Raw genomic sequence first — 9,398 nt, 5'->3', positions numbered from 1 at the left:
GGGCCACTTCAAAGCTGCATGCCGCTGCACCACAGCACCCTCACACCACATCCCCAACCTGGCGTTTTCCTGGCACAAAAAGAAGTGGTAGAAAGCTGCTCCTTTTGTACTGGGAAAAAGGTGCCTTTGCCACCTCAGCAACAATTTTTTGGAGCTCCAGTGACATGTGGCTTTTAAATGCTGTGCAGCTGGAGTGCTGAAAAACTGCCACTGTGTGGGCAGCTGGGTGGCTTCATAGCATGTTCCTGGCATCTTGTGGGCATGTGTCATGTGTACACAACACCCCAAGCCACCGGGAACATGCTGCATTTTGCCAGTCTGTTTAGCCCCTAAGAAAAATTGTGTGCTTGCCTTGCTTTGTGAAGTGCAAAGTGACTCCTCTCAGGTAGGAATAAAATGGAGCATTTGATTTTACAACGTTTGTTTGTCCATTTCCCTGTAGCTTAAAATATATATCACTATTTTGTACTGAAAGTTTTTTGTCTTTTAAAAAATGTTATCCATCCATATGAACCTTCCAAACAGTCATATGAAATAATGGTGTACTTTCAGCTCTGTTAAAAGAACAAGAACAAAAATGACATACAAAGCATACCTCACCCAAGTTCATCAAAGGTATGGTAAAGGAAGAAAACCTTGATGCTGTGACTGCCAGTTACTGTTAATTAGTATGATTCTGTTAAAATATTAGAACTGTGTTGTACTATAGTAGCTAAAATATTTTATGGTGTACTGCATTTCCTGTTTTCCTAAGCATCATTTATATGCCATTTAAAAAATGCATAAAGCTACTGCTTTTCACTAGTTGGACTGTTCACCAATTTCATCCAGTAATGTCTTTGAATCACAGCCATTCTATTTCTAGGGAATAAATGGTTTTTCCATGAAAATAATGTGGTGTGATTTTGGCTGTCTGTTGAAGATGGCCCCACTTTGTTTGGGGCCCACATATTGGTACTTGAACATTACGTTACTTCACTCGGTGCAAGAAATGGACTTTCAAAGTGGATACAATCTTGTCCAGAAAATTTTGATGGAGACCATTGTTGAGGTGCTATTTATAATGAAACATTTTATGAAAAGTTTCATTTCCCTCTTAGCATACCAACAATGGTTATTATCAGTAGCAACTGAAAACAAATTTAGAAAGCAGCATATTGTATTTAATTTTGGTCATATATGTTGTACTATCATACATCATACATTGGCGGAGAAGCTGCCATTTTCTGGACCAGCTCAGGACAATTTTGAATACTCCCTACTGGTGCAACTTGTGGCATCCAAAGGCCCTTTTGCACTATCCAGTTACATACTGTTATTGCAACCTCCAGTGTAATCCTGGGACTTGTAGTCTGGTGAAGCACTAAAGCTCTCTGCCTGAGAATTCTAAATATCCTGGGACGAACCACCAAGAAGGACATCTTCTGTGCCCTCACTAAACATGACCGTGATTATCTCCTCTACCTGTACCAGTCTGTTGCAGTTCCTTATGTGCTTTTGGGAATTTTAGAAAGGACATTCCCTTGTGTATTTAGCATTACATTGTATTTGGTTTTATTCTGAGCTGTAGGTCCTTGAGCTCTGCTGCCTGAACTTTCAACTGAATATCCCAGAAGCTGAGTCTGGATGTATGCAGAACATTGCTCTGCTGCTGAGCTACGACACTTTTCCTAATAACCAAGAAATGATAAGTGAAATTAAAATAATCGACTGGTCCCTTTTTAAAATGTGTGGCAACCACCATGATAATCTGGTTGCTGAAATGAAATATGGGTATTCTTCAATTATCTTCTGTCAATGGCTTCTATACCAATTTGCAACACATAAGAAATTTTTCTAATGTCTTTTCAGTGTCTGGTGGACTAAGGTGCCTCTCTCACTCTCTCTCTGTCTCTCCATATATATATAGTCTTCTTTCATATTCATGCATCAGCACTGCTAGCTCTAGATGGAAAACATTCTGTAATCAAAACTTTGTTGGCACTCCTGTGAAGAAAGTGAGAAATGGGAAAGAGTGCTTGGTCATTCTTCCAGAACAAAATGGCTTTTGCAATTCAAGCAAACCTGCTCATCACAGATAATTAGGAAATGCAACATAAATAGAGACAATGATTATACTTTAGCATGGTACTATATATTTGTTTTACTATTCATTCTATTCCCATTTGACACACAAGAAATCAGCTACGGGCAATTTTAAAAATCCAATCACCTTTGTGTTTAAGTTGTTCATTCTGTCCAGAAAATAGTCAATAGCAATAATTTTCCTAGAGGATGCATAACCTGCTTTCTCATATGTGAAATGAAAGACAATATTTAATTCTTCTCCTCACTCACACAATTCACTTGTGGGTATATGTTTAAGGAACTCGCTTGTACCACACCCCCTCCAGCAAGCTATGGATATATATTTATAGAAATGTGAAAACTAGACGGAACATTAATGCCAGCTATATGGAGTTTTCAACACATTTTCTCCTGGCAAGGACCTCCATCGATTACTACCTGGTAAATCAGGACTGGAAGAGTTTTATAATTCCTATATATTCCCTACACTAATAAGCACTTAGGGATTATGGATAAAGTGGTGTCACAGGGTGGTGCAGGTGGTGGTGAAGTGTACTGAGTGACACTTCAGAGGAGGGGTGATACTTGGTTGGGTCCTCCTCCACTTTTGGTGCAAGAGGGGTGAACACATGCCCATCCCAACTGTGCCATCACCAGGCTTTCTCCTTGGGGAGGAAACACAATGAGATAACAATAGGAGGGGCAAATGATCACTTTTCCCAGCTGTTTTCTGGGGAGGAAACACAATGACACAGCAGCAGGAGGGGTGAATGTGTATCCTTCCCAGCTGCTCCATTGCCAGACTTTCTCTCTGAGGAGAAAGCCTGATGACACAGCAGCAAGAGTGGCAATCCTGTGCCCTTCCTGGAAGACACCCTCAACACCACGTGACACCCTAGTATCTGCATGGATACAAACCTGACACAAATGTTTAGTTTATGTATTTGTAATTCTAATTTTGAATTCTGGCCCTTGTTTTTTCACACCATAGGAGTAAAATACTATCAGAAGGGTCATCCAGTACTGGTCTGTGAAATTCAAACAATAATGAGCAATAATGTGGATTTGAAATGTAGATTTTCCTCAAGGGACTTTGATGGGATTAGCAAAATTTCTTCAAAGGCTTCACAAACATCAAAGGTAAGTAGTACATACATGTAATATATGTATTTCTAACCAAAGAGTACAAAAAATTACTTGGCCAGTTTGAACATGGAAAAAAGAAAGAAAATCTTTTTTTAAAGTATCATTTGAGTAAATTTTATTCTAAAGAAAAAATAATCTGGAAAAAACTGATTATTATGAAAACTATTTCATAAATTAAAGCTACTTTTCCATATATAATTCCCATCAGATTTGTGTTGTCACAAAAAACCAACCAAATAACCAACCACTATTCAGAAACATAGCCATGGTAGTTTAATATATCAATATGCAAAGAATTTTACAGCACCTTTGAATATAATTAAGTGAAAGAAGGGGGAGGGAGGAGAACCACCTAGATAATGGTGAAATCAAACATTCATGTGGGGTCTCACAGCAAGATTTACTTCCTCCTCCTTCCAGATCTGTTCCAAAGGATTACTTGGAGAAAACTGCATAGCTGAAATTCAGCTATGAAAAAAACAAAGACTCCATCTTTCTCTTCCTGGTTTGCATGAGTACTGCTTCTCATGCTTACTACAAATGCAAACTGAAATTATATTCTGTGGATACCTGGGATTATCTGGATTATTTAGGGAAGATCTATTGGGGAAAAATAGTAGCTGTTCTGCTTCCATCTTTATGAGGAGCTAGCTAATTTGTTTTCAGTGGAACAATGCCAGAAACAGCCATGCATGAAGATAATTTTAGGTAAGGATAGTCCAGTGAGGCCTCTAATGTGTGTCTACTGGTACACAAATTAATATTAGCTATTACAGAGCCTAATGACACACTGATAAATATTATTCAGATATCAGTTTGGAACGTTTCCCAAAAGTATACATGTTTTAAAGCACACATGTATACTTTTAAATCCAGTTCCTAACTATTACTTTGGATAATTTAAATAATATTTATCATAATACACAATCGCAGCCAATATTAAAACTGGCTCTATATTGGTATTCCAGTGCTCAACCCAATTCATGGAAGATGAAATTACAGAGCTGATGTAAAAGAGAAGGAGAGTCTCTGCATGTGTAAAAGAAGATTGTATTTCTGAAATTAGCCCAACTTGTTTCAGCCAGGAATAAGTGTGTGGCCTCCTTCTGGGACTATTAAAAGAAAAGGAGTAGAACAACACATATGTAATAATAATTAGAGGAAAGGCATAGACATATCTAATTGTATATTGAATAAGCCAGTTAGGAAATAGTGCATTAAACTTGATAAAACTGCATACATTTAAAACAGTACTTACAGATCAGTTTGAAAATTGATATTCAGAGGTTTTTTTAAGTGTCTGACTATTGATAGTTCTTGGAAAGGGGGCATTATAGCTTTTATTATTTTTTTTCCTCCTTCATCTCTCAAAACCACATAATCCATAAGAACATGCTGGCAAGAGAGCTTAAAGAATAGATAAAAACCTGAACTCCAATGTAGTTGGCTAAACTTTAGATGTACAGTACATTTAGTCCAACAGAGCACCAACCCTCAAGATCCAACTCAGTTCCCTTCTCAACAAAATTTTGTTTTTGTGAGTTTCTCCAGTGTCTAGAAAGATGAAGCATTAAAGGAATGGTTTGGTCTATAAAGTGATCAACCAAGGGGGCACCTAATTTGTTGCAAGGATGCCCTCTCTCAGTCTCAGAAGCAGGGCATGACAAACTTCTCTCTGCACACTCATTGTAAGGACAGGACAATTAGCTAGACATTTCAGGGGAGATTAGGAGAAAAAATATGACAAAGAAAGTGAAATCAAGAATTAACACATAAAAGAAAGTGAAAAAGAACTGGTAGACAGTTTTAGACTTTATACAGGAAAAAGATATTTTGTGTACTGTTAAAGTACTGTTAAAGTATTGAGTAAGTATTTTTCATGCTGAATCAACATACAATAAAAACAAACTCACACCTCCCCCTACACACACACATTAGATTTATAGTAAAATGATTGGAGTGTGTTACAAACTCGAAATTTAAGAAAATAACTATAAGCTACAGCAGACAGTCAAGACCATGAATAAAAGTTAGGAAAGTGAGTTCTGTGATCCATACATTTACATGCTAAGTTAACTATCTATTATATAAAGGACACTGCTTGCACAGAGTTTAGTACATTAAGCCATGATGTCTTACTCTTTCCAATGGATTTGTGATACTGTGGAGATCATAATATCCCCAGAAGGCAATACCAAAGAAGTAGAAGCAATAAAACAGTCCTTTTGTGAGCCACATAAAATGTACCATTTTATTGCAGGAAGTCACAGAGACTAATGAATTTAAACAACAAATTGCATTTTCAGCCAGAAGCTGTACTTTTAAGGAATGTTCCCACCGGGATGTCTACATACCATCTATGCAGACAACAAGGATTCTAAATTTAATGAATGTTTTCTTCCTTCACCATTGCTCCTACATAGCTGGGACAAGCTGTGAAGAGAATTAAAGTGCAACAAATAGACATGAGAAAAGTAGACTTTCTCAATTTCGGGGTTCTAATTTTGGATGAGAAATTTCATAATTTAATTTGCTTGTTCAATGTGTATTAATTTTTGAACAGCATAACAACAAGTTTGAATATTTTCAACTTGACAGATTCTTGTTGTTTTCAGTAAGAGTTCAAGAATAGTGACTGTTCATCTATCTCTTTTAGTTTTAACCAGTTAGTTTTCATTACAAAGTCTTTCCTTAATGTGAAGTCAAAGGCTTTCATGGTCGGCATCCATAGATTTTTGTGGGTTTTTCAGGCTATGTGGCCATGTTCTAGAAGATTTTCTCCCTGACGTTTCGCCAGCATCTGTGGCTGGCATCTTCAGAGAATGCTTGCCTGGAAAAATTGTGTGTGTGTGTGTGTGTGTGTGTACATGCTGTGTGAGCCTGGGAATGCAGGAGTGATTTGCATGTGTATTGTTCTGTGCTGATGGCAGGCCTCAGGCTGGGAGGCTAATGCAAAAGAGGATTAATGTCTGCTAACTGGTGATCATTATCTGCTGGGAAAGTCCCTGACTCTGAGTGGTTTCCTTAATCTACTCTTCTCAGAGAGTCTGTGCATCATGAAGAGTTTGGGTATTTTTTTTAAAGTACTAAATTGTTGTTGTAAATCAAAAGCAAAAAAAATAGTTATTGATTTCTTTAAAGTCATTCTTTACTTTGCTGTTATTTAAAAGAGAATGAAAATGGTTAAATTTAAAGATTTTTCAACAAATAGAATGTGACAAGCCAATGACTTGTGGTACACAACATACCTTTCTGGCAAGGCCATACCTCTGTAACTCTAAAAGTAAATAAAATCAGTTATGATTGCATCGGAATACAGTTCTGACATAACCTAATGGCACCCTAGCTACTGGACAAACTGAAATAACTACAAGTAACCAGTATTTTGTTTTCTTTATCTTTTTTCTTTTTCCATTTTTGCTTGTTTGTAATGCATTACTTCTGATCTCAATTAAGGTTCTGTCTTTTCTGCTTTCTTTTCCCAGGTCCCTCCACCAAAGCTACACTCACCCTCCATGAAAACCAAAACAGGAGATCATTGAGTACAGTCCTAATAACCTTGGATATCAGATATTAAATACCAGTTGATACCACCATCAAACACATCTAAATATGGTGTCTCAAATGTTTTCAAAGCAGTTTTGGGGAAAATAAGCTTTCCCTGGAATACTTACATTGAAGGCTAGCATGTGAATCTATTAAAAATGAAATAAAATAAATTGCACATTAATCAACTTTCTCAGCGAGAAAATTACAAATGGAGGACAAACTTCTACAAAAGACAACTTACTCATCATGACCAATTTTCCACAATAAATGGACCATATGGACCATATGGAAACAGTTCTATTACATATGAAATATAATCAGGCACAACTGTCAGATAGGAAACATCAAACCTGCATACAACTGGAAGTTTAAACTACACAGAAAATATTAGTAGCCCTTTCACGCCACAGAATTTCAGCATTATGATGCCATATCAACTGTTCTAGCAACAGCCTGTAGAATCTTGGGTTTGTAGTTTGATGGAGCGTTAGATCTCTGTGGCTGAGAATTCTGGATACTTCCTCCTAGACTGAAAATCCCAGGATCCCATAGGACATTGCAAAGGTAGCAAAAGGAAAACCAGAACACTATGCATTATAATGTGAAAGACCACTTGATCAGAGGATATTTGACAGCAGCATTTGCAAAGTAATGAAAGATCACATCAAGAATCATAGTGCAATGTGTATGAGTGACATAGGCCTGAAACAGGTGGGCCAAATAGAGCAGCTTCCAGATGCTTTGGGAGCTGGTATGCAGAAGACACATGCCCCTGGCATGGCTGGAAGCTGCTCCAGTGCTGCCTAAAGCTGCCCAAAGCTACTGACAAAAGAAGTGAGAAAAAACTCCTTGCTGGCGGCTCTTGTCATCCAGTCATTGCAGTCTCAGACCAATCAGGGGCCGATTGCGGATGGAGCAGTCAGCTGCTGCTCCAAGCTGCCCATCTGCTTCACCCCAAAGATCATATGCTCAGTTCTTTAAATACTATAAATCTGTATTTGGATAATTTGGATGGGGAATGTCACTTAACTAACCCTTCCAACAAGATCAAGTTCATGAAAAGTGCACAAATCCATCAAATCTGTGGATAGGTTATTCATTTTTTCCCTAGATTGTTTCTCATGCGTGATGTACAGTCCCCAATCCAAAGCCACAAACCAAATCCCCCCCTCCCATTTTAGCAACAGAAACCTGTATAATACCTGATCTAATGTCAAAAGGCCCAGCCCAGGAATATTTCTGTGTCCCACACCCCCTGCTACATCTAAAGGAGGTGTGTTTTGACATACAAAACAACAACAGCAGCAGCAACAACAACACTGAAACTGAAACAGTAATTGCACTTCAGAAGGTTCTCTTCCAACGACAGGTGTGTTCATAGCAGAGTAAAAAATAGCAAGATGAAAGACTGTAGCCAAAGAAAATCTGCTGTAGAGATAGGGAGAAGAAAAATAGCTTCTAGGAGTGACAAAGGCTACCTGTAAGGTGTGAGGTGGCACAAAGACCATGATATAATAAATGATATGGGACTCCCTTGGCTCCATCCTATCTAGCTGTCCTCATTAACTCACCACCTGTATTTATCAGTGCAGGAGAGCAATATACTTTCATTAGTGCTGCCTTCATAAATGAAGGCACATAATGGGAACAGACATGTGTAGAGCATATTATTTCCTGGCTATTTAATCATAAAGTCTTCTGCCAGGTAATGAATCTCAGGTCTTTACACAATAAAATTCCAGCAGAGTCCAAAGTAAACAGTAAATAATGCCTGAAGATTCTGGGGATGTCTCAAACAGAGTTGCCTCAAGAATTTTGCCTATCATGAAATTCAAAATGAATTTATTTTAAATTCCACATCCTCCATATCTTTCAATTAAATTCCATATTTTCCATATCCTTCAGTTCCAGTCCTCCATATCCACATATTCTGCATTCACAAATTTAACCTTCCTCAATTTGGAAATATTTTTTTAAAATCCAAACGCAAATCTTGATCTTGTCATTTTATATAAGAGACACCATATTACTGTGCCATATATCCATGGATTTTGGTATCCATGGGGTCAGGGTCCTGGAACCAAACCCCAGCAGATAACAAGGGCCCATTGTATTGTTTTAATTTCATTTGTTATGTATATATCTTCTCTTAACTGGAATAAGGGAGTGTGCATAGACTTCTTCTTCAGTTTTATCCTTACAATAAATCCATGAATTACACTATGTTGAAAATAATTGGCTCGAGATCAGTGAGCTCCATGATTGCATGGGTTTTTGAACCTGTCTCTTCATCACTAGTCCAACATTCTGTCCAGTACATCAAGGTGGTTCTCATCTTTGGAAATTTCTCCTCAGACGAAACAACTCAAAAAGTATTGAAAAAGTAAATTAAAAGAAAAAATAAAATAGAAAGAAAATAATTAGAAAAATATATAAATATATAAAATAATATAAATAATAAAATAATATAAAAATATATAAATAAAGAAAAAAAGATAAAACCTATTATTAAAATTACACTACCTTTGATGCCTATGTTGTGACCTGCCTACTTTGGGCAAATGTCTTCTTATCAAGGGTAGAGAATATTTGGACCACCAAATATTCTGAACTTCATCTCTCAAAATCCCTTGCCA

Source organism: Sceloporus occidentalis, unplaced genomic scaffold (genome assembly GCF_023333645.1).
Source record: "Sceloporus occidentalis isolate IW3139 unplaced genomic scaffold, rSceOcc1.0.p SCAF_2, whole genome shotgun sequence".
Classification (NCBI taxonomy): domain Eukaryota; kingdom Metazoa; phylum Chordata; class Lepidosauria; order Squamata; family Phrynosomatidae; genus Sceloporus; species Sceloporus occidentalis.
This window is presented reverse-complemented; position numbering follows the sequence as displayed.